Source organism: Podarcis erhardii, assembly GCF_964252035.2.
Source record: "Podarcis erhardii genome assembly, chromosome: 2".
In the NCBI taxonomy this organism is placed as follows: Eukaryota; Metazoa; Chordata; class Lepidosauria; order Squamata; family Lacertidae; genus Podarcis; species Podarcis erhardii.
In genome coordinates, this window is record NC_138498.1 from 53,987,928 (window position 1) to 54,014,210 (window position 26,283).

At 42.2% G+C, this 26,283-nt stretch overlaps 1 long non-coding RNA gene across 1 annotated transcript; it reads left to right on the forward strand.

Moving 5' to 3' along the window:
* Positions 1-20,669: 20,669 nt before the first annotated feature.
* LOC309335432 lies at positions 20,670-23,061 on the forward strand. Its single transcript, XR_014153499.1, has 3 exons — positions 20,670-20,770; positions 21,576-21,799; positions 23,011-23,061. It is a non-coding gene; the product is annotated as an uncharacterized lncRNA (long non-coding RNA).
* The last annotated feature ends 3,222 nt before the right edge of the window (positions 23,062-26,283 follow it).

A 26,283-nucleotide genomic window follows, 5' to 3' on the forward strand; every position in this document is an offset into this window, starting at 1 on the left:
TAATATATCCCCTCAAAAATCCACAATATCGAAGGGAATGTTTACTGTACTTGCTCATTTTGTGTTTGTACTGATTCAGCCTCTCCTGCATTAAATATACCCCTGAAACACAACCAGATTACAGTAGCTGTCAGGATTTAATACTCACCCTCTCTTCCCCATGAACAGAGGCAATGTGCAAATAGCTTCTGATTGTGAGTGAGCGTGATGGTGACTGAAGTAGGTTCCTTTTTTATTGATGTGGGGGCAATGAGGGGCATGCCCACACCTTTTCGTGTTTCTGTCTCTTTTTCTCCTCTTTTAAATATAGCAGTCATGTTGTGTTATCCCCAAACCCCACAGCAGCCATTTTGTGTCTGGCACCTACAACACGTTCTCAAAATTCCAAATGTGCACACTGACCCAATAAGGTTGGCAACAGGCGATACTAAGATAGATGGGCCATTGGTCTGACTCAGTATAAGGCAGCTTCCTATGTTCCAGTGTGTGTATATAAAATGTCCCTTATGAGGGCTTCTCAGTTCTATTTAATGGGGAAAATCTTACCCTTCAAGCAAGTGAATGAATGACAAAATAATTTAACATTCCAATGGTTTAATATTATCATATAGTCAGTGCCTCATACATCCCCGCAAGGGAAGAATTAGACAAATCAAGGAAAGCAAATAGAAAGCCTAAGGTTTCATTTATTTACATTTGAAAATATAATATAGTTCATTACCAAGAAGAGAAGTCAGTTGATTCAGCCGTAACATCACAGGAAGCTAATTTATTAAATAATCTTGCTATACTCAGGTTGCCGTTGATCTAAACCAAAGCAAATATACAGATGTGTGACAGAATAGCCATTATTTAAACCTGTTATCTCAAAACTCCTTACAGAATTCATTATGTGGCTTATACACAATCACATTTCACTGGAATCCTGTGTGAATAATATTTTTTCTTTACTTCAAACTTTTGTAAGATAGAGACATTTTTAATGTCTCCCTGCACTATCCATATAATGCTGTGCATCTGAATGCAAGAAATACAAGTCATCTGCATGAACACACATTCAGATCTGCTCTATCATGTGTGTAAAAAAAACTGCTCCATGGGAAGGATCCAGCACTGGGACAATGCACGCTTCATTTCATACATGACTTTTTTGGACAAAAGTCTGTGTACCACATGTCTCTTGTTCACAGATGCAAGAGTTTGCTTATAACCTTCTGTCGCCCTTTGTATTCTCTCGTTTGAGCAATCAGTCTTTAAATTTATGTGTGAAAAGTAGACTTGTAACTTCAGCAAGGTGTTTCAAGCTTTGTTCAACAAATTATCCCACTGAATCTGTCCAGCTCAGTATCATATGCTTTGCTGACAGTGGTTAGTGAAACATCTACTTTCCAGACATCTAAAACAATTTTCTAGCAGTCATAGTCATAATCATTTTATTTATATGCTGCATTTTCCACAGATACATCTATGCTCAAGGTAGTTTACATTAAAAAAAGTCTAAGTGCAGGAGTACATGTCTCAATACAGCAGTAAAGTGTTATGCAAAACTGAATGTAATTTAAATATATTTCATCAGTTATTCTGTATCATTGAAAAAACAGGCTTCGCTCATTGAATCGTTGAGTTTTGTATCATTCCGCATCACTGGAAAAAAACAAAGGGGTTTGTGACAGCTTAACAACCAACAGATTATTTTTTTTCCAGGCATCAGGTTTCTTGGACCAGAGTTCACTTCACCAGATGCATTAAGTGTTATCATGAGTTGGCAAGCAATATACATAAATGCCAACTGATCATTACATTCCACGCATCTGGTGAAGTGGATTCTCACCCATGAAAGATTATGCCATAATAAGTTTGTTATGCCATAAGACGAAGAGAGAAGATTACTGGATCAGCTTGAGGGCTCAAATAGCCCAGCACCTGTTCTTATGGGAAGCCCAAAGGCAGGATCCAAATGCAATAGCATTGTCCGTGATTCCCAGCAAGTGATGTTCAGGGACATACTGCCTTCAAAAATAGAGTTAGAAGGACTTCCGGGTTAGCGCCATCGCCGAATGGCGGACTCCCTCCGAGCTCCAGAGGGAATCGGCTTAGCAGGGGTCGGGTCCTGCCACGGCGGCGACGCGGGGACCCTAAAAAACCACAGGCGCGGAAGCCTGTGGACCTGGTGACTCGGCGGGCACCATTTGCGCCCCCCGACCTGCGAAGGAGCCTTTTTAAAGGCTCCGGAATGGGGGACGGGGAGTGGCGTGGTGCTGAGAGTCCTCTGCTTCCCCTGCTGAGTGAAGCCGCATGCCATGGACGGAGAGCGCTGACTTTTTCCTGGGAACATTCGGACTAAAAGTAACAACCCGTGAGTAATACGGAAATTGGACTTCTAAAAGGAAAAATTTTATTGAATTTGGCACGATCGGGGAAGACGCAAAAAGGAAGTCCGTCTTCCCTTTCTTGTAAACAATCTGGAGCACGGACTAAATAATTAAGGTCGAGAGAATATCTCCTTTTTATTGGACTAAACTATTAACTACATGGATTGACAGTATAAGTAATCGTGCTGGAGGATAAGAGCTAACTTTGAGAGCTAAAGTCCCCCCCCCCCCGGGACCCGGGAGTGATCCATGAGAGGAGCCTGCTGAGGAGACACAGAAGACTTTGACAGCTGTCAAATTAGCTGTCAAAGTGGGGGAAAACAAAGAACTTTGTTTCTGATGTTTTTGCTGGTTACATTTGCTACAATATAGTGATAAATTGTTGAAAATAAAGAAGAAATTGAAACAAGTTAACTGGACTGTTGGGATGGAAGCGTAAGGAATACTTAATAACCAGAATCCCTCTAGAGGGGGTTCAGGGACACTACAAGAATGGAAATAGGCCGGAAAATACTAGCTGATCTGGATGAGGTTGTATTTCTCGTGAGAAAATTGGTAGAGCAAAGTCATGTTTTGTCTACAGTCCAGGCAGCTGAACAAGAAAGGAAACTTGAGAAACCTAAGGAAGTGGAGAAAGAGATAATGGTTGAACAGGAGCAGCAGGAAGGAGGGGCTGAAATGCTGCAGAAGGCAAAGGAGAGCCGGAGGCCTGTCAAGATGGATATAAAAGAAAAAAAGGATTGGGTGATGAAAATTTGGTTTGAATTGAAGAAGGAGGAATGGAAAGACCTCCTTCTGTGGAGATCTGAAGATTTTGGGACATTTGGACCTAAAAGGATTAAGAAACAAGTTCTGAGTCCCTCCTTTACATATGGAGGCCCGGCTGGAAGGAACATGGATATTTTTGGGACAGAGCCCTTCCAAGATTTGGTGGTTAATACAAAGGACTATCAAAAAAACTGGCAGATAGGAACTGAGAGAGAATTGAGAGCCTCTGATGTGAGGAATCCAGGCTGATACCAGATGGACTAATAGATAATGATTTAGGGATTGAAACCGGGAAAGGGAGGGTGGGGTTTGGGAATCCGAAGGGTGTACAAATATATTTTGATTTTTTTCTAATGTTTCTTCTTTTTTGCTTTGTTATCAATAAAAAAATGGGGAATCCGTGGAAGGGAAACAGGGTCGATCTTAGTAAAAGTCTTTAAGCACAATGACCAATGTTTATAAGTTGAAATTTGATACATAAATTGTATTAAGTATAATTAATAAATCAGGGCCAAAAAATTAGGGATAAGAACTTGTTGAACTAATATTCGGACATGGAATACAAGAAAGGGAGGAGAGGGGAAGTCGCAGAAAAAAGTTACTGAAAATCAGGATTATAAATGAGGAATGTTCTTTTTTCTTTTTAATTTTTGTCTTTTTCTTTTCTGTCTTTTCTTTTTTTCTCTCTTTATATTTTTTCTGGAAGGTTTCTTTTGGTTTTTTGTATACTATGTGAAACTACAATAAATATCATTTAAAAAACAAAACAAAAAACAAAAAACAAAAATAGAGTTAGAAGCTAGCCATTGTGGCTGGTAGCCACCGACTGTCTTATGATAGCCAACAAAAACGGTGTTGTTTTTCTTGTAGCAGATCCATGTGAACACTGCTCTGGAATTTCCATCATTAGTCTTAGCAGCAGGAAATGTTTTAAGTCTTGGCTGTCTCATAGATTTATGTATTTATTGATCTGCAATAAATCATGCTAACTCCTTAGAATCTGAAAAGTTATATAAGGACCTTTGGATGAGGTTAAATAGCTGTGTGAGATACTCTTTTCATTTTGCATTCATTATTTGCATTAACAGCTTGCAGATAACATGTTCATAAATGTATTCAGTCAGCCAGTGTTACTTATGTGATATACTCAGTGAAGTAACTGCAAGAATCTTTCATAACAAGAGACCACTGACAGGAGGGGTGTTTAGTGGATTTCAACGACTCTTTAACAGTGACCCAGAGTAGGGAGCATCGGGGAGGATTCTGGGATTGTCTGAGGTAAAGCAGGATCTGAAAGGCACCGCAAACCAAAGTGTTTCATTCTACCTCAGCAATTTGGACGTTAAAAAGCACTGCAAACAAGTGTCTGCTAAAAGCAGAAGTAATATCTCTAAACTTACTATATAAGGAAAATGTCAGGGTGGGGTGAGGGAGGGATGGATGGAGTGCTCCATTGTGATTGACAAGCTTGTAATCCAATCCCAGTGTGAGGGAGAGTTACTGAAGTAAACAATAGCCTTCCTCTTACGTGCTTTTTGCAAGTTTTGTCCACAGCAATGTTATTAAAAGAGTTCTGTGGAAATACTTGCCCTCAGAGTCCCTTCCTATCCTTTCATTTAAAATCCTTACTGGGTGTTTTTTAAAATGTATTGATACATTTTTATTTAACTTTGCTGTTATTTGCATTTATCAATCTTCTTTTCCCTGGGTTTCTTTAATTATTAATTTTTTTTAACTGATACACAGCTAAATAATCGGTTTTGGTGCATCTGCTCAATTAACATTCTTGGTTGGGGAGAGCATTAGTCGCTCGTTTCCTTTGTGTTGCTCCTGCTGTACCTTTATACTTCATATGATTCTGCCCCCCCCCCCTAAATAAATAAAGCTATGGGTGGTTTCTTTCTGGGAGAAAAATCCAGCTTTAAAGGTGCCCAACACAAAGAACGCTTGACCTTTTGGCATGAGACTCTTAGTCCCAGGGTCATGGTTTCAAGCCCCATGTTTGGGCAGATGATCCTCATGGTCCCTTCCAACTCTACAATTCTATTATTCTATTATTTGTCTGTAATTCAGCAGGCATTATCCACTGAGCAGGAGGGCTTTTACACTTGCCCCAATGGGGAAAGTTATAGCCATTTTTATTTCCCCTTTATAATGAGGTGAATAAAGCTTAATTTTTTCCGAAGCAAATTTGTTACAGGACCCTGAGCCGAAACCTTGGCAGCTTCCCAAGTGTTTCAGACTGAAGTGGACTGTCCAAATTGGGGTCCAAGCCAGATTGTGTGGTCCCTTAACTGAGAGTTCTGCCATTGTAAATAATTTCTGAATTCAAACTATTTCACCAATAATCATATTTTCGTCACATTCAAGCTTATCTCCCTGACTCATGTTAATGCTGCAAAGGTTAGACAAAATCTTGTGTAGCAGATGACTGCTCTGGTGGGAAATCATTGCTCATGAGGTTTCCCTGACTTTGCACAACAATTGAAACACTAGCTGTGATTCAGCTGTGAAATCTGGATTCCAGGGCACATGTTCCCACAGAAATATGAGAATCAAACAGCATTTGAGAAGGAATGCTTTTGAGGATTCCCAAATGTTATTGTCCTCATATTTTCAATGCCATCTTCAGTTTAAATTTTGGCCATTCCACGATTCCACACTGCAGCATAACTGCACAGGTAGCTATTAGTGTCAAAGCAGGTTCATGATTGATTCATGCAATCTGTAAGCAAAGCATAATTGTTTCAAGGCAATTCAGTGACAGTTTCTTACTTTGGGGAAATATAAAATGTCTTGATAGGGAACGTGAAATGTCAGGATCCTTAGCTTATGCCATTATATTCTCTAGGTCTGCCTATTCAGACACAAGGCTTTGTTTTCTACCAATGGAATGAGCACAACAAGGCTTGGCTGTGTTTTGATTGGTGGGTCACACCCTGTACCTACATTCTCCAGATGAATGAGATCAGTTTTTCTAGATTCCTCTATTTGCTCGCTTGTTCCCTTCTTACCTGTTTGTTGGTTGACAAACTAATGGTGGAAGTCTCTGCTGTTTATCTACACAGTTGTTCTGCCTTTTTGCACATTCCAGCAGCACTACAGCTGCAGAGACCCATGTGCTGAAGAAACTTACACTATGTGTCTCTGGGATACTTGTCCCCACCAGCTTCCAGTGCTGAGCCCCACTGTGCCAAAGCCCCAGAGCAAAGCTTAGCAGGCTTCGCTTGAGCCCAGATGATTGCTAACAGCAATAACTCGGTACTGTCATCAGAAGCAGATGGTTCCTTTCCAGCCTGGAGTCAGGCAGCTTTGCTGGATGCATTACTTTACTGACTGACAACCTGCCGATCTCGCCACTTCAACAGCCAGGAGAGAACCACCACCACTAACAGTGTACATGCCAGTTCACTCGTCCCTTTCTATAACTTTCCCCAAAGAGCAAATGATCACATTCAGTGGAGGGAGATGATGTAGCGTCAAGAGAAGAGTATTTAAAAAGGAGAGCAAAGGGCAACGAGAACATTAAATTCAGAAAGGTAAGAAGAACTAATCAATGGGTTGCACCCATTGCTGTGCTTCTGGTGAATGGAAGTCTCTTTCATCCAGAAGAAAACATGAATAATAATAATAATAATAATAATAATAATAATAATAATAATAATTTATTATTTATACCCCGCCCATCTGGCTGAGTTTCCCCAGCCACTCTGGGTGGCTCCCAATCAAGTGTTAAAAACAGTACAGCATTAAATATTTAAAACTTCCCTGAACTTTAAAAGACTTCAGATGTCTTTTAAAGATAGGATAGCTGCTTATTTCCTTCACATCTGAAGGGAGGGTGTTCCACAGGGTGGGCGCCACTACCAAGAAGGCCCTCTTTCTGGTTCCCTGTAACCTCACTTCTCGCAATGAGGGAACCGCCAGAAGGCCCTCGGCGCTGGATCTCAGTGTCCAGGCTGAATGATGGGGGTGGAGACGCTCCTTCAGGTATACAGGACCAAGGCCGTTTAGGGCTTTTTTTTTTTTTTTAATATTTTTATTGGTTTTACAGAATAAGAAAAAAGAAAAAGATAGAATACAACAGTTTCATAATTCATATTTCTTTTACAGAATCTTTTGGACTTCCCCACATCTTCCCGAATCTGCATTATTTATAATACCAACTTCAGCATTTTGTTATCTTATTTCATCACTTATTGTATCTTTCATTTTGTCATGTTACCCATTTCAACATATTTATAACCCAATGTTCATAATACAAAATCTTCAGCTATTTATTGTCTTATTTCATTACTTATTGTATCTTTCAATTCATCATGTTACCAAGATCGAAATTATTATAACCCTAATCTTATGTATTTTAATTAAAACATAATGCAATAAAATTTTTTCTTAATTCCACCTCTAACTTCTTGTGCCTTAGTTTTCATTTCACCTAATTGCAATTGCTGGGGCTAGTATTTCCTAAGAAGTGCATTTTCTTAACATTCATACAACTTGTAATGTTTTTGCAAATAGTCCTTGAATTTTTTCCAGTCCTCTTCCATTGTTTCTTCTCCCAAGTCTCGGATTCTGCCAGTCATTTCAGCCAGTTCCATATAGTCCAACAACTGCGTCTGCCATTCCTCCAGTGTGGGTAAATCTTGTGTCTTCCAACACTTTGCGATGAGAATTCTTGCTGCTGTTGTAGCATACATAAAGAAAGTTCTATCCTTCTTTAACACATTCTGGTCCACAATGCCCAGAAGGAAGGCCTCCGGTTTCTTGGGTAAGGTATATCTAAATACCTTTTTTAGCTCATTATAGATCATTTCCCAAAAGGCAAGGCCGTTTAGGGCTTTAAAGGTCAGCACCAACACTTTGAATTGTGCTCGGAAATGTACTGGGAGCCAATACAGATCTCTCAGAACAGGTGTTATGTGGTCCCGGCGGCCACTCCCAGTCACCAATCTAGCTGCCGCATTCTGGATTAATTGCAGTTTCCAGGTCACCTTCAAAGGTAGCCCCACATAGAGCGCGTTGCAGTAGTCCAAGCGATAAGATAACTAGAGCATGCACCACTCTGACGAGACAGTGCGCGGGCAGGTAGGGTCTCAGCCTGCGTACCAGGTGGAGCTGGTAGACAGCTGCCCTGGACTCAGAATTAAACTGCGCCTCCATGGACAGCTGTGAGTCCAAAATGACTCCCAGGCTGCTCACCTGGTCCTTCAGGGGCACAGTTACCCCATTCAGGACCAGGGAATCCCCCACACCCGCCCACCCCCTGTCCCCCCAAAACAGTACTTCTGTCTTGTCAGGATTCAGCCTCAATCTGTTAGCCGCCATCCATCCTCCAACCGCCTCCAGGCACTCACACAGGACCTTCACCGCCTTCACTGGTTCTGATTTAAACGAGAGGTAGAGCTGGGTAGAAAGCAGGAGGGAAGGAGGTAATTTTACTTGATTTCCTCTTCCTGCAGTAGGCTTCTGTGCCTCCCCCAAATCTGTTCCAGAAGGTTGGTGATCCTCCAGAAAAACTATGGAAGCTGCCACACAGAGGAGCAGTAGAAATAAAGAACTGTTTGGAACTTCCCCCTTCCTCATGCGTTCAGTTCACAGAAGCCTCCCCTGGATCAAAGACTCCTCTATGCACAGGACAACATTGGATGCAATCCAATATTAGCAGGGTTCCAATTTACATTTTGTCACCTATGTGACTGTAAGCAAGCAAGCTGGAATTGTTGGCCACACATTTTCCCAGAAGCTCCTGAGCATCATTTTTTGGTGTCAATTTCTGCTGAGCATTGGACCCTTCCCCTCATGGATGGATATAAAAGTTACAAAGGTACTTCCACAACAGACCAAAAATAAATTGTTTGAGGGCAGGGAGAGTTCCAAGGGTTAAAGTCGTACATGTCTCAAGCGTGTGTGTGATGAGAGAGAGAAGGAAGGAGAGTTTTTAAATGCAGCTGCCTCGGTGTAATAATTCATGAAAACCAATGAAAGGGAACATAGAAGGAAACCTCCAGCATTCCCTTTTCTATTGGTTTATTCAACATGTTTACACCAAACAGATTTCTAAGAAAAACTGTCTTTTCAGTTGCTCCTGGGAAGGACAGTTCAAACCCTGGTACTCAGGACTTGCAGCAATTGTCACTGGGTGTTCAAATATTTAAAGCCAAGTCCATTTTCAAACTCATTAAAAATCTAGCACAAAGGAAACCTTTTTGACTGAATAAATGATGGAATGGAAGACATTCCCAGAATGTCACCCTCTCTCCTTTGCCTTTTACATTACCATAGAGACTATTGGGTAATGTGTGTCTTTATTTTCCATATGTGCTCCTCCAGTCTTTAGATATCTTGCATGCAAGAATATAGAACATTTTGATGTTCAGTTCATTAACCAAAAAGCCTTTGACATTGGGAGGGGGGTGTTGGTGTTTTTTAGCATTCTGCTTCTTTGACTAGCCTAGAGCTGTTTCATTCAATCCATTCTGTGTCTTTCATCTCAACCTTTGGCCCTGTGGTCTCTACTACTGCATCAGGTAAATCACCTCAAAACTTTTGAATAATAAAGACCTTTGCTTATTTTATTTTTTTAACACTCTAAGCAGAGGCTTTTTTTCTGGGGGAAGTCCGGGGTACATAAACCTCTAAACATTTTGTGAATCTTTGTACTTTTGTCCATTTACTGAATTTATTTTCCCCAATTTGAACTATAAACGGTGATTTTCTTGAGTCAGAATGACAGTACCCCTAAACATTTTTTAAAGAAAAAAAGCACTGACTCTAGTACACTTGGCACAATGTCAGCCATGTAAAATGGAATACAACTCCCAGTGTCCTGGTATCAACCAGGTAAGAAGAGGGAAATAAAAGCTACTCCTTCACGTTCCCAATTTCAGTAGGAAGCTGATTCTACTAAAATAATGTCTAGTTGTGTTCCATAATTTTCTAGGTCACTAACAGTCTCCTGATGGGAATTGCTTGGCCTTCAGTTTGTGTTGATGATCACACACCTTGTTAAGATAATGAGTTCAAGAGTACAAGACTTGCACTACGTGGGAGCTTTAAAAATAATTGCTTCCATCTCTATGATACTTGAAGTTGTTGAATTTTTCTACCTTCAGCCGATGGAACAGTTTGAAATAAAAACACTCAGCAGATTCAGAAATGCTGCTGACTTTAATGGCCATGGGTGAAACTTTCAAAAGTGCCTTATGGACCAGTCTTATGATGAGGTTCATCAGGATCTGATCTCCAGCTAAAGGAGCAGCTCATCCTCTTGTGTCAACTCTGGGACCCCATACAGTAACAGCCATCAAGCTTATATAGCATTCTATTTAAAGGTGGTTTTATGAGTGATACAGTGGTACCCATACTGCACTAGCAGCAGGGTCATATGGATGAGCCTAAATCTCCAAAGTGGCTGTAATGACAGTGATTTATGCAGAAATGACAAGCTGTTGCAACAGGAAAGAGCCACAATATCTTCCTGATGTTCTTTTATTAAAAAATAAAAATAAAAAAATAAAAACTGGGTTATGACTTGGATCACCCATCATTTCAAGGCCTCATATCATGTTACAAACAAGATTATTTCAAATGTCATTAAGTGCATGCTAAAGGTCACTACAAAATATTCATATTCTGGCCTTTTCAAATGTTAAGATGTAGGGGAATGTTCAATTGTCTTTGTATTTGGAGTTCATGCAGATTCATCAGAAATTGTCGTGATGGGCATGTCTGGGTGAGAAAAGTAGGCTGAATGGCCTGAAAGGGCCAAGAGAATTGCTGTTCTTTCGCTGTCCAGCCAGAAATTGACCATTATATTTTTGCCTTAAGCTTTTCATCAGCCGGACTTAAGTTTTTGTTCTTGGTCAGGCTTTCCATTCCTCCACTGCTTGCATTCACAAGTGATTGTTCTTTGCGTAACAATCTAGATGCTCATTCACATCTTTACAGCTGCAATCTATCAAGAGGTGGGAGTAAACAACATTCTCAAATGTGCAATTCTACCCCTCGCCCACCTTCCCAATAATACCCCTGCAGCCTGAACACTCGTTGAGCAACTCTTTTATATTCCATCCAGATACACCAATAATTTATTGTTTCCTCTCTGAGGAGGGGGATTCTTCAGAAGAGTTTTGTTTATTGATACCAGGGTGTTTTTAGCAAGAAGACGCTGCAAGTGTTAAGCTATTCTAATTTCTGCCAGATCTTGGGAGTTCGTCACACAACCCCACCCCACCCCCAAATGCTCCTCTATCCACTAATCAGAAAACCAAGTATCAGAGGTTTTGAGTGAACTCTTGCTTGGTCATATACTAGTGTGTTTTGCAACTTTTGGAATTATAAGATGCTTTAATGATACAATGTTCAAGAATCTAAAGGACAATGCATTTAGACATTCATTATTCAAGGCCCACCGTTTGCACACAGTACAGGCAAGGCCTCTTTCCTTCCAGATGGCATCTTGCCTGCTTCACTCTGATTTCCATCTGGAGGAACTGGGAGCATCTGCCTCCAGACCTTAAAGCCAATATCGCTCCATTTATCAGTCAGTAGCATGAGGCTGGCTTAGCTTACTTAGTGGAAGTGAGCCATGGCTTTCCTAGGGGCACCGTGCTCTCTAATAGATTGGGATTTCACAGGTCCCTCCCAAGCCAAAGCCATTACTGCGGCTTCTTTCAGGTCAGGCACTCAAAGCAAATCACTGAATTTGGCTTGTCTAATTCCATACTGAGCAAAGTCAGATGGAATGAACAGGTAAGAGTATGAAAACAAACAAGCAAACTGAGATGGTAGCAACACTGCAGAACAGCTTCCAGGTAACTCTCATATTCCCAGGGGCGGAGGAAGGGGGGCAGTTCGCCCTGGGTGTCACCGCTGAGGGGATGACAAAATGCCAGGCAGCACTCACCACGGGCCCTGCAGCGTGCCTGAGCCACACATCTCTTCTGGGAGAGACACGGTGGCTTGGGCGCGCACAGGCTCCATGCTGCCCAAACGGTCTGTCCACCACCACCCCCTCAGTTGTAGGATGACTGAGTGGGAGGAGGCAGGCAGACTCCTCAGAGGCCCCACAGAGTGTCCTGCCCCGGCTTGCCCTGCCCCCACGGGTGGCTGCCCCCCCCCCCAGCACAGGGCACGCGTGCCGCCCCAGGTGCCTGATCGGCTTGCTCCACCGCTGCATATTCCCATTCTTTGAGCTTGAATTAAACAAGGCTAGTCAGTTGGCATGTTTACCTTAGGCTCCCTGTTGGTAGAAGGTAACCTCTCCAACATGTGAGAGGCACATGGACCAGGTGGTGAAGGCACGAGGAAGGGGCTGAGGTCAGGGAAGGGCAGTCCTTCCATTCACCCCCACCAACCTGCAATTGTAACTGCATGAGGGGAAATGACTGGGTAGGGTTTACACTTCCCTGACAATAATCTAGGTCACGTTAGATAGACACCTGCCACTTGATAATGTGATAACATCAAGCAATGTATTTCCTTCACGTGTATTATACTGATTGAATGTCATCAAGCCTGCTAGGGCTTGAAAAGGGAACCTGTTCAAGGGTGGCCAGCCGTCAAACTGTTGGTTTTGTGGTTAAATAATACAATAGATGTGGTAAAATAAAAAGGAGAATTCCCTGGATGGCTAGATCTAGGCAAGTACTCTTTGTGGGGAGAGCCCCAGCAGAGATTTAAAATCACAAAACATGCAGCAAAGTGAAGTGTGGAAATTTTGATCCCCGCTGAACTGTAATCCAGGTTAACTTTATTGGACTGAATTCCTAAGCACACTAAACCAGGATCATCCCAGTTCAGCTAACCTTCTGTGTGAAGATGTGTTGTTGTTGTTGTTGTTGTTGTTGTTGTTGTTGTTGTTATACCCTGCCCATCTGGCTGGGTTTCCCCAGCCACTCTGGGTGGCTTCCAACAGAACACTAAAAACAGAATAAAACTTTAAAGATTAAAAACTTCCCTAAACATAGGATTGGGAGCTTGTGTGTAGACAGATACACACACACTTTTATTTTTAAGCTTCCTATCAAATTATCAGCCAGTGGTGATATCGTCCCCATTTGCTCCCTCTTCCATAAACTGCTGTTAGTTGTGTGTGGACTCTTTGGCCTAGGATGAAGAAATCTTCTAGCTCTAATGGAGGTGCAGCTAGAGGAAATCTTTCTGCCTTTATGTGTGGGCACAGCATCTGCTAAAACATTCTGGCTGTGTTCAGTGCAAGCATAAACCATAACTAATTAAGTGTTAAATCCACCATCCGCAGATGGCATTGGGTTTTCTGAATCCTTGTATAAGACTTCCTACTGGTAGCAGGACACATGCCAAATTCTACCAAACATTTCATTAAAAAAATTCCCAAGTGTTTCAATGACATTTTGAAGATGTTTTCTTGTTTGAATAGCTGCCTCTCATTGTAGCATATGCTTTTGAACAAAATCGTGAATCCCTCATCTGCTTTGTTTTGTTAATAATAGAATCATAGAATTGTTGAGTTGGAAGGGTTCCTGCGGGTCATCTATTCCAACCCCTTGCAATGCAGGAATCTCAGCTGAAGCATCCATAACAGATGGCCATCCAACTTCTGCTTAAAACGCTCCAAGGAAGGAGAGTCCACCACCATGGGAGTCTGTTCTACTCTTGAACAGCTGCTACTGTCAGAAAGTTCTTCCTGATATTTAGTCAGAATCTCCTTTCTTGCAACTTGAAGCCATTGGTTCAGGTCCTGCCCTCTGGAGCAGGAGAAAACAATGTCATTTTCCCTTTCATTGTATGCAGCTGGGGGTGGTAGGGGAACAGTTAAGGCTGCAATCTTAACTCCGCTTACCTGGAAATAAACCCCACTGAATTCAAAGGGACTTCCTTCTGAGTATTTATGCCTGAAATTGTGCTGCTAACCGAGAAGACTTGCTCTTAAGTTATTATGCACACAGTTGTCACCGACCAAACTATTCTGTTGCTCAGGAAGTCCTGGGACCCTTTAAAGGTCCATTCTAAAGCCAAACTCAACTTATCCCTTCCGTAGTGTAGGCTAAGGGAAGAAAGACTTCCTCTGCCACATTTCTGCGTAATAGGACGTAATGAGAACACAGCTGATTTAAAGACACAACTGGTTGTCCTAATAAAGCTCCCCTATTATTGGTTCTTTAACCCCCTTTCTTCATTATAATTATTTGTTATTAATATTGCCTTCGTTCTTGAGAGATCTCCACCCACATCTGGCAGAGGAAACCAATCTGCACTGGGGTTGCTTCCCCCCTCCCATTCATTCAAGTCTTCACTGGATACAACTTACTATTATTATTTATTGCTGCTGCTGCTATTAGGCTTGCAGCCACATTGGATAATCTGTCCATGCACTTGCTGCATTCACAGGTTCTTTTGTCTTGGAGGCTGATGTCCCCAGTATAACTTTTGCAAATGGTATGAAGATATTTTTACTTCTCGACACTTCCTTTATTTTTAGGGCATTATTTTGTCATCACAAATAATGACACATCTCCTGTGAAGCAAAGTAATTCTGTTTTCTTCTCCCCCACCCCCTTTGTCTTAATTACTCCAGCTACTGAACTCTGATGACTTGTAAAAACTAAGGGCCGGATCAAGGCTTAGTCAGAGTAATTAAGTTTCATTGATTTCAGGGAGTCTATTCTAAACATAACTAAGACTGAATCCAACCCTATATGAACAGTGGTGAGGAAAACAAGGGAATAATAAAGTGTCCTACTGCAAAGGTTCTGAAAAGTCTATGACTACACTTTGACTGTATCCCACTCGGAATAATATGTGTCAAAATGCTTCAAAGCATGATTTATACTAGTAGTGGGACTGATAATATGACAGCAGGCAGTGTGTGTGTGTGTGTGTGTGTGTGTGTGTGTGTGTGTAGAACATGGATATAGATAATGGATCAACACAGCAGCCTGAATTATTGGAGACTCCTTAGTGCAATGGCAATGGACTCTGCTTGTAGGTGTAACTACGAGAGTTGTCACAATGAGCTCCTGAACTTCAAAATTTAACACTATACACTAGTGGTGATCCTTTGTGATCACACAAATGAAACCTATTTGTATGCAAAAACTGCTTTCTTGTATACATAGTTATAAAAGCCCTGATATTGCTATCAGGCATGTGCCTTCACTGTATTCATTTTGAGGCCTGCTAAAAACATTTTTGTTCAAATAGATAGCTAAAATGCTGGTGTGTTTTTAGTTTATTGCTGGTTTCAGTTTTCTGAAAGTTTTTTATTGTTTTTACTAATAAATGCTGTTTTATTCTTTTTGTAAACTGCATTGAGGCTTTTTACAATCAAGCAGTATATAAATTGTTTGAAATAAATAAATATGATTTCCTCTCTTTGTGTGTATTAAATTGAGGAAATTACAATGCTGCCACTCCTTGGCTTTAAGTATTAAATGATGGGACTAAGTTTCAATCTGACTAAAAGTTCTGATTGATTGAAGTCTAGCATCCTCTCAGCAATGCTTTGAAAATAGACTTTCACTTGCATCGCCAGTGCTGAATCTGTTGCCTTTTAAAAGAACTTCCACGGCACCTTCAAGCTGAAGTGGATAATGAATCAGCCTATTCCTCCCACTCCTTCTAAATAATGTACAAATGTTTGCACTGAAGAATTAAAAACCTGGTGATGCTAACAGAGATGGTTTATTAGCTTCCACTTAGCCCTGGATTTTACAGTTTTGTATTTCAGCTGTGAAATTACAATCCCTAAAGACATAATATTATGAAAATCCCTGTGCTCACCACACAAAAGGCAATGAAGCTGGCCTTGCAATGTAAAGGAAGCAGCCACAAAAGAGCTCACACGGAACACTGTCAAGACTATTTCCACCCACTGCTGTATACACGATAGGTAGAGTATTTTCTGTTCCATAGGAAATAAATGGGGAAATGCACCATGAGAATACAAGAGAAAAGGAGGCGGTGTGAGCATGGATGAAAAATATCCCATACCACTGGCCACAGTTAATTAGGAGGAACACAAAGCTTTTATTTACTTATTTATTTAAATAGTTTTACAATGCTTTATAGGACAGTGTCCTCTCAAGAAGGGATTCTGTTTCCAGCCAATGCAAATTTTGCATATACAGTGGTACCTCGGGTTACATACGCTTCAGGTTACATTCGCTTCAGGTTACACACTCCGCTAACCCAGAAATAGTGCTTCAGGTTAAGAACTTTGCTTCAGGATGAGAACAGAAATCGTGCTCCGGCGGTGCAGCGGCAGTGGGAGGCCCCATTAGCTAAAGTGGTGTTTCAGGTTAAGAACAGTTTCAGGCTAAGAACGGACCTCCGGAACGAATTACCGTATTTTTCGCTCTATAAGACGCACCAGACCACAAGACACACCTAGTTTTTGGAGGAGGAAAACAAGAAAAAAAATATTCTGAATCTCAGAAGCCAGAACAGCAAGAGGGATCGCTGCGCAGTGAAAGCAGCAATCCCTCTTGCTGTTCTGGCTTCTGGGATAGCTGCGCAGCCTGCATTCACTCCATAAGACGCACACACATTTCCCCTTACTTTTTAGGAGGGAAAAAGTGAGTCTTATAGAGCAAAAAATACAGTAAGTACTTAACCCGAGGTACCACTGTATTCATTCAGAAATCTATTCCATCCTGGTTCCTCATTACAGTAATCTGCTATTTTTAAAGGCTTCAGTGAGGAGGTACACTCCCTAAGTATGTGGGAGGGGGGCACAAGTAGTGTCTTATTCAAGGACCCTCAAAAATCTGGAGCCAGCACTGTCCATCTCAACACAGCCTACCTACGATGGAACCTGCAACAAAATGTTGCAGTGTGGAATGTTCCAGCCTGCCAGCCACATCCTGTTCCAGGATACTCCTTTCTATTCCCTCCCCTCTCAATTTTTCCGTTTGTTTTTATCCAACAGGCAGTCAGCATTCTGTGACAACTGAGCGTGCTCAATCCTCAATGGGTTATTTGGGGCTGTTGTGCTTCTGCAAACTCCAAGCATGTTAATATCTCCCCCATCTTCAAGGATCAGCACACAGAGAACACCCAGCAAGTCAACCAGGCTGTGCATTTTTATTGTATTAATTTTATCTAAGCTGAAGCCTCTCTGTCTGTGAAAGTGCCTCTGCCCCCAAACTTTTGTGGTTATTTCACTCCATAGTCCCAATTGCCCTGCCTCTGTGTTTTAAGACCTTCCTGCCTAAATTTAGTTCAGTCTGCTTTTCTGAGCTCATTCAATCTATATAGAGAATTCAAGATTGTTAGGTTTTTGTTTTTTTTAGAAAGAGAACTTCCCCAATCCTTCCTTGCAGTCTAGTGAATGCTCAAGCAAATATATATTTTATGTTCAAAGAGAGGCATCAAAGTGGCAAAGTTGTTGGCGCACTCAGCCAGCGAACAAGCCTAAGGGATTGGAAAAGACTGAACGTACTGAAACGAAGGTGGGTGAATGTGGACACATATTATCAGAGTTTAACAGAACATCAAAGCTGCTCAGGCATTAAATGGTTGTTAGCAGCTTGTAAGTGGGGGAACCGGAAAGGCTTAAAAGTATATTCAGCCAGAAAAAGCTAACTAATGTGCTAACACTTGAACAGAACCTAACTTCCTGCTTCAAAATATTTCTGTTTAGCCAAAGCTCCAAAACTTCAGCTTCTGGGTTGGCGCCATCGCCGAATGGCAGACTCCCTCCGAGCTCCGGAGGGAGCCTGCTCGGCAGGGGCTGGGTTCTACCGCGTCGGCGTCGCGGGGACCCTCAAAAACCATGGGCGCTGAAACCCATGGGCATGGTGACTCGGCGGGCACCGTTTGCGCCCCCCCGACCCGCGAAGGAGCCTTTTTAAAGGCTGCGGAGCGGGTGCCGGGGGGTGTGTGGTGCTATGAGTCCTGCGCTTCCCCTACCGAGCGAAGCCGCATGCCATTTGGCGGAGAGCGCTGACTTCTTCCATTGAAAATTCGGATTAAAAAGAATAACCCGTGAGTAATTGGAAATTTGACTTAAAAAGGGAAAAAAATTTAAATTTGGAGCGAGCGGGGGAGGTGCAAAAAGGAAGTCCGTCTCCCCCCTGTCGTAGAGGATTTAAAGCAAAGGATTTAACAACTAAGATCGAGTGCTACCTTATTTTGATAAAGTCACTAATTTCACGATGGAAAATTGTAAGACTGGGCTGGAGGAGAAAAGTAGAACGTGAGCTAAAATGCAAACACCCCCCCCCCCCCGGGAACCGGGAGCGATCCGCAAGAGCGCCGGGAGAGGAGAAACAGAGGCTTTGACAGCTGTCAAAGGAGCTGTCAAAGCTGAAGAATAAAAAGAGAACTTTGTTATGAGGACTTTGCCGGTTACATTTGTTACAAATTAGATATAAATTGTTTAAAACAAGGAATAACAAGTTACTTTGACTGTTGGGTGCGATCTGGAAGGAAACTGAGTTACTATAATCCCTCTAGAGGGGCTGTGGGACACTACAAGTATTGCTGGCATGGAATTTGAATTGGACTTTTTATCTCCTGGGAAACTGCAGAAATGGAACACTATTTTGTCTACAGAGGTCTCTACACTAAAGGAGACAATAGATTTATCTATTGAAGAATGGGAGGGACTTGACGTAAAGTTTTGTTCCTGAATAACAAAGCCTCTGTAGGGGATTTAGAAGCTTTTGGAATTGGAACATTTTTGCAGGAGAGCAGGAAAAGAAACTAGAGGAAAGTGAGGAGAGAGAATAATAAGAACAACATGAACAACAAGAATTGGACAAAGCTGGAAGTGGGAACATTTGGGACATCCGGATTTGAAAGGTCTAAAGAAACAAAACTGGAGTTTTTACTCTTAAATACAGAGATCTGGATGGAAAAAATGGACCTTTTTGAGATAGAGCTTTTCCAAGATTGGACGCTTGAAACTAAAGATGATCAAAAAGACGGCAAAGACTATTAAAAAGACGGCAAAGTGGACTTGTGAAGGATTTCGGCCTAGATGTGGGATCTCCAGGATGACAACAGGCATTGATGGACATTGGGAAACGCAACCGGGAAAGGGGGGAGGGAAATTTGGAATCCAAAGGGTGTTAAATTATACTTTATTCTTTGTTCTATTTTCTTTTATTTTAATCTGTTCTGCATATTAAAGAGGGGAACTCGTGGAAGGGAGCGGGGTCGATTTTAGGGGATGGAAAAACATTCTTAACATTGGGTTAACTATAATAAGTTTAAAATTTGGGGTAAGAACTTGCGGAATCTATTTGAAGGAATTGGAATACAAGAGGGGGTGGGGTGGGGAAGTCCTGGCAAGATGCTAATGAAAATAAGGTCATAAAATGGATGTTTTATTTCTTTTCTTTTTTCTGTCATATTTGAAAATGTTCAATAAATATTATTAAAAAAACAAAACAAAACAAAACAAAACTTCAGCTTCGGACAATTTTGCAGCAAGCAAGCTGCATTCCAAAATATATTTTGCAAAGTTATTGAGGAGAGGATAGGGTATAGTCCATTTGTTCATAGTCTGCCACTGAGGCTAAGCAAGAAGGCAGATCCGTATAGATGCTGTATCACCTCATCCCAATTCATACGCACTCCATAATCCAAAACCATGACCCTCATGTTTTCCAAGAGCCAAGTTGGGCACTGTATCCAAAGAGTAGGGACAGAATTCAACAAATGAGTCTCATCAGGGGAAGCCTTGTGCAAGGAATTCTGTTTGTGCAATGGGGCTTTCAAACCTCTATTCACACCGTGACCCCAAAATTAGCCCTGGGCATGGGGGGAGCAGTCTGAAGAACCCGCAGAACAGCATACAGGGAGAAGAGAGGGGGAATAAGTTCATCTGACAAACCAAAACACTTTCCAAGGCAAAAGGACCTCTTACCTTCATATGATAAAAGGTAAAGGGACCCCTGACCATTAGGTCCAGTCGTGACCGACTCTGGGGTTGCGGTGCTCATCTCGCTTTATTGGCCGAGGGAGCCGGTGTACAGCTTCCAGGTCATGTGGCCAGCATGACTAAGCCTCTTCTGGTGAACCAGAGCAGCACACGGAAACGCCATTTACCTTCCCGCCAGAGCGGTACCTACTTATCTACTTGCACTTTGACGTGCTTTCGAACTGCTAGGTTGGCAGGAGCAGGGACCGAGCAACAGGAGCTCACCCTGTCGCGGGGATTTGAACCTCCGACCTTCTGATCGGCAAGTCCTAGGCTCTGTAGCTTAACCCACAGCGCCACCCGCATCCCTCCTTCATATGATGGCAAGTGACTATTGCGGCCTTGTACAACCGCTGTCTGAGCCCAGGATGAACTTCCAGCCCTGCACCACCATTGGGACACAACACTCCATCCTGCTCTGGCCATCTAGGTTGCTGGGAGACTTGTATTCAAACAGACCTATCACAATCAAGCTGCATTTGAACAGACCTATCACAGGCAAGCTGCATTTGAACAGACCTATCACAGGCAAGCTGCATTTGAACAAACCTATCACAGGCACGCAGGGGCTGGGCAGGTCTTTGTGGTGGACCTGAGTGAAGACTTCAGCTCTTGGTCTTCACTGGGCTTATAAAGATGCCTCAATGGGACTTGCCGGCTCTGTCAAAGCTGAATTCCCCACCCTCCCATCCAATGTAGCATATGGCCCTGCCTGCAGGTGGGCAGGCAGATTCTGTGTATGACCTTGCTATGGAAATATTCAGTTGTCATATTTGGGGCCAGGGAGGAATTTGACTTCAGGGAATTGGGGATACTCCATTAAAGGAGCTCAGAGGAGGTGCTTTCTAGATGCCTAACATAGAGTCAGTAGGCCATAGCACCCCCTAAAATGGCAGTCTTGGAGGGGTAAGTCCTTTCTGGGAGATCTCAAAAAAGTTACCAGCTGCAACTTTCTGGGAGAAGATAGAAGTGGAGGGTGCCTTTGGCAGGGCTTTGGGCTTGGATACAGGCTGTGGGCTTTCCCCCCTGGCTTCTCCTTCCACTACCCTGCCCCTGAAAGAGCACCATGCTTACTAGCAGAGGACGCAATCTTGTGGGATGTTGGCTGCTCCTCCTGCTCAAGGGGCTTCCTGCATGTGGGGCCACAGGACAGATTGGAGGTTCTGTGCACAGTCCCTAGTATACAGGCATGAGGTCCGTCTTCAAGGCACAGTCGGCACATGGAACACAAGTAGGTGGGAGGATCATCCCACTTCCCTTCCACATGCCCAGCCTACACTGTTGGAATACCATCTGTCTCTGTCTGCCACAACCAACCACAGTGTTGTGCCCATCTCCAAAAGGGCTGGACGAGAAACACTGACCCTTTTCTCCTGTTTTTAGTGGAACAGAGGATCCAATTTGGTAGTGCTAGGCTCTGATTGAATTATTCTACTTACCTTAGCACCATTAAGGCTCACTTTTAATTTACTTCAAATATATATACAGCCACTCTGTCTCATAATGACTAAAATCAAAACCAGGTGAGAGTTCACCAGACCATGGACAACTGAGGCCAGGCTATCCCAATTGCGGGATGGATGTAACTGGTGAGTCAGCCTAAGCACTCCTAGCCACAGAAACCATTTGAGACTCTGGTGAGAAGTTGGAATCCAGGAGCACTGCCAGACAATGAACCTGTTCCTTCAGGTGGAGTGTAGATGATATGGCTGCTAGCTGGTGGAATCCAGCAGAGGTTTCATGGGAGGTCAGTAAGATGTTGCTCCTTCTAGTCCTCCCACTATCTCTGCCTGCCTCCTACTATGTGGTATCTACACACCCCCTTCATTGCTGGAGTAACACAAGGTCCCCTGTAGTTCTCGTGTCTGGATTTGAAAAGTCTTGGCCAAATGTGTGAGCTCAAGCCAGACTCGCCACATCATTTACCCAGAAAGATGATTTAGAAGTGGTGCAGTTTCTCTCTTTGTGCTTGCCTGTTTGCACCGATGCACATTTCACAGGGAGACAATAGAGCGTAAAAAAAGGAGAGAGATTGATGAAGAGCAATTAACACCCTCCAAATGCACACAATTCCTTTGTGAGACCTTTGTTATTTGTGATCAAAAATATGTCACTGAGCTTTAAAATGAATGCATCAAGCTCTTTCAGGCATCACTATAGCAAATTTTAATCACAGTCACCAGAAACACAAAAGCATCGCCAAGTATTTAAGGACAGGATTTGGGCAACAGATAAATAATTGGATGGCATTTGGCTTTAATCAAGATTCCCTACAATAACTTATTTGTATTCTTGCATCCTGATGCCATGACAAAAGCCTGAAGCATTTCAAAAGCGTTTACTTGAGGGAGGGCGTTGAGGAGAGCTTTGGTGCTGTTCTAATTGTATGAAATTGAGTTTATGTCCCTTAAGCAAAGATACTGCTAATTTTTGACACTAATTGTGAAGAAGTATGACTAGAGAATGGCAAATTTTCAAGGCAAATCTGAAATTGAACAAATTGCAGCCATTCCATTGGTGCAGATGTGAATCTTCATTCAAGAAAAGAATGGCTTTGATTTGATCAATGTATTTTAGAATCATTATTCATTTCTGCTCTAAGCAGAGTCTCTAACACAGACCAGGATCAGATGCTGTGGGTTCTGACACACCCAGCCCACGTCCATTCTGCCACCATTTTTAGTCATTAACTTTCAGTGCCAGCAGTACTGTTGCAATGGTGCTGTTTCAAGATGATTATTTTAAATGGCGCTTGCTCATTTCTATTATTATTTATCTGATACTGCTCTTCCTCCAAGGAGCTCACGGTGACAAACATGCCTCCCCACATTGTATCCTCATAACCTTTTGTGGTAGGTTGATCTATTATTATTATAGTTTTTTTATTATACTTTCCTCTCCTACTCTCCCCTCTTTTTGCTATCTTTTTACCTTGCATTTTCCATCCTTTACTTTCAGCTGCCTCCCCTGAATGGGTGAGGTTCCTGTGTAGCAGCAGAAGGTGCCAGAGGCAGCTTCTATACAAGAGAAGCTAAGTGAGGCGTTTCTGTAAGGGAGGTATTTCTGACAGTTTGTCTAAGTCTTCTTCAGTGGCCAGCTCTCCAGCCCTTAACCCACTGGAACTATCCCCGGATAGCTGGGGTCTGAATCTGCTACCACCACCTTATGTGGACCCCTCCCCAATATCATCCTGCTCTAACTCCCCAAAGCACTCCCACTCCTTCTCATAAGTCCTTCTCAAGGCCTGACCATGACACCTACACAGGACTTATGACACCTACCTTAGTAATGTTGAGGTTTACTTCTCTGCTTTCTTTTGTTTTGTGCTATATGTTTTTTTTTATATATTCTTAAGTCGCATGCACTTCATCTTACCTGCTCCTGGGTGGTACACTCTTATCTCTGATGATGATTCACCCTTAAGAAACTCTTAACAACAACAACAACAACAACAACAACAACAACAACAACAACAACTTATTTATTTATTTATATCCCACCCATCTGGCTGGGTTTCTCCAGCTACTCTGGGCGGCTTCTAACAAAGTATTAAAATACAGTCCCCCAATCTTCCTCTACTGGGCAATCCCAAAACAGATCAAATTATCTTGTGATACACCTACAACCCACCATACTAATAACCGTCCATCTTGAAAAGTAATTTCACCCCTTCAAGAATTTGCATGTAAGATTGAATTTACTAAGTGCCATTTGCTCTGCTGTCAGGTGTACAACCCCACAACTTCAGTTGTGCTCCGATTGATTGATTTGATGGGGCTATTTCATTATTAGATGGAATGGCTTTGTATCTGTGAAGTAACAAATTAAACAATTACTAAAATCAAGTCTTGTTGCTTCTGTAGCCAGTGGTTGAAATGAAGGCCTGGGACAAATTGTATTGATGGATTTGGCAATAACTTTTAATGATGGATTAGCTCTAGCAGCAATTAATTAACAAACACAGCAACAGCTGTTTTCATACTAGGTGAGCAGGTAAACACTCATTTCCCTCACTTTCAGAAAGAAGACTCAAGACACCTTATTATGTGGGGGAAAGGTTATGCATATTAAAATATAACCAATTAGAGGATCTGCCAATTAGCAAACAAATAAGTGTGGGCAGGGGGATGCATGCTTTTATATGAGGGAATCGTCCCTCACCCATTGGCATGTAAACTATCGGGTTATGTGCTCTGCAGACATGGATAGAGAGAAACTGTTCCTATTTGTGTATATGAATGCCAACCTGTGTACCTGTACCACACTGTCCAGCATTCACTGTGGCCCCAAGAGAACATCTAAGAACTTCACAACTCACCAGCTCTCAGTGATAACAGGGGCCCCCCATCCCCATAACACCTCAGGGTGGCATAAAAGTCAGCTCTTACCTTTCTTTACCTGTCCACACTGAATGCCAAACATTCAAATAATACCACATCGACCCAAGATGCTCTACAGTGTGAAGTAAGTGGAAATAAGAAGCCCCAAGTACCAAATGCAGGTAGCCAATGGCTACATTACAGTGCAACCTTTGGTTCCCAGATGTTATTGAACTACAACTCTCATCACCCCTGACCACTGGCCATGCCAGTGGAATGATGGGAGTTGTAGTCCAACAAGATCTGGGGACCCATGGTTGAGAAAGTCTGCTATAAAGGGAGGGAGGATGCTGCAAAGGGAAAAGAGGGGGTGGGGAAACCTTAAATAGGAAGGTCCACAGACCTACATGGCCCTAGATCAACCCAGAGACCAACTCAAGTCTCCTTTCCCCCAAGAAGGAGGCAAACCATCCCCACCAAAAGGCAGGATGCCATTTTGACTGATATGCATCTGTTTCATACTTTCAGCTCAGTGCATGTGTACCCAGCTGTTTTGAAGCAAGACATAGCAGATAGTAAATGCCTTGGGAAAAGCAGTTCATGCACAAGTTGCCCTTGCTTCTATATGCTTTGTGGGTAGTTTATCTGATGAAGAACTGATGAATTGCTCCCTGAGGTAAACAGCACGGTTCCAGGAGCTGTAGTTTGATACGAGTGCTAAGCGCTGTTAGGAGACCCCTGTTTCCCTCACAGACCTACAGCTCAGAGTCCCCTGTGAAGATGGATAGTCCATTAAGCCACTCAGGAAATTATAGATCTGTGAGGGGAATAGTGGTCTCCTAACAACTCTCAACACCCTTAACAAACAACAGTTCCCACAATTCTTTGGGGGAGGCCTCAGCTGCTTAAAGTAGTATCAAAATGCTTTAAATGTTTGCTGTGAATGTGCCCTAAATTGTGTGAGAAATGAGATGTACAAGTACAGTAACTCGTGCTTCCTCTTTTTGGACTTTTTTCTGAAGCAGAACTATACACATACTGTATCTCCGTGGTGTGGTGCAAGAACTCCCACCTTTGAAATATCCTTAAATCAAGAGAGACACTTTGGCTTTCACTTCCTCCTGCAAGTCATAACAGCCAAAGCAATTTTCCTGAGTCCACTCACAACTGTTAGAAATGTGGGGAAGGGGGAATCAACCCTTGGTTTTTCATCTCTGTAGTTTCTACAGTGATTTCTGTAATTTTCATATGAAATGAATGGTTACTACATCAATACTGTAGCAAATAACTTTGCACCCCTTGTCCTGACTAGAATAATGCAGCAACGCAATAGTAAATTCATGCACCTGGTGATTTCAGTGGAGCAAAAATAAGCGTGTCTGTTGGAGAATAAATTATATGTACACAAGCAAAACTAGAAAATATAAAGCTCAGTTATAGTTACACATGGCTAATAAACAGTGAACTATGTTGCTTTTCAAATATATTTTTATATATAATAAGACCAAACACAGAAAATATAAAGTTTATACCCACCCTAAATGTATAAGGTGGTGATTAAGTTCCATTGAAATGTGGCTTTGTATGAAAAAATATATTACACGAAGGGTTTTTGCTTTGCTTTCTTTTTTTCTTCTCACAGTCTCCATCAGTAACAAGAAAACAACTTATGTGAACAGAATACATTTTTCCCAGCATAGTTTTACATTTTGAAAGTGAAATTTTTCACATCTGAGAGATACTGCATCCACAGCCTTGAGCACCAAAAGGCACCATTTAAATACCTGAAGAAAGAGTCTCTGGGGAAAAGCAGAAAACAAATTACTGCCATGCTATTGTTTGATTTCTCTGCCTTTTGTCTTTTATCTCTTGCAAAGGAGAGGAAAAAAACTCTAGGGGGCTTTCTGAAATA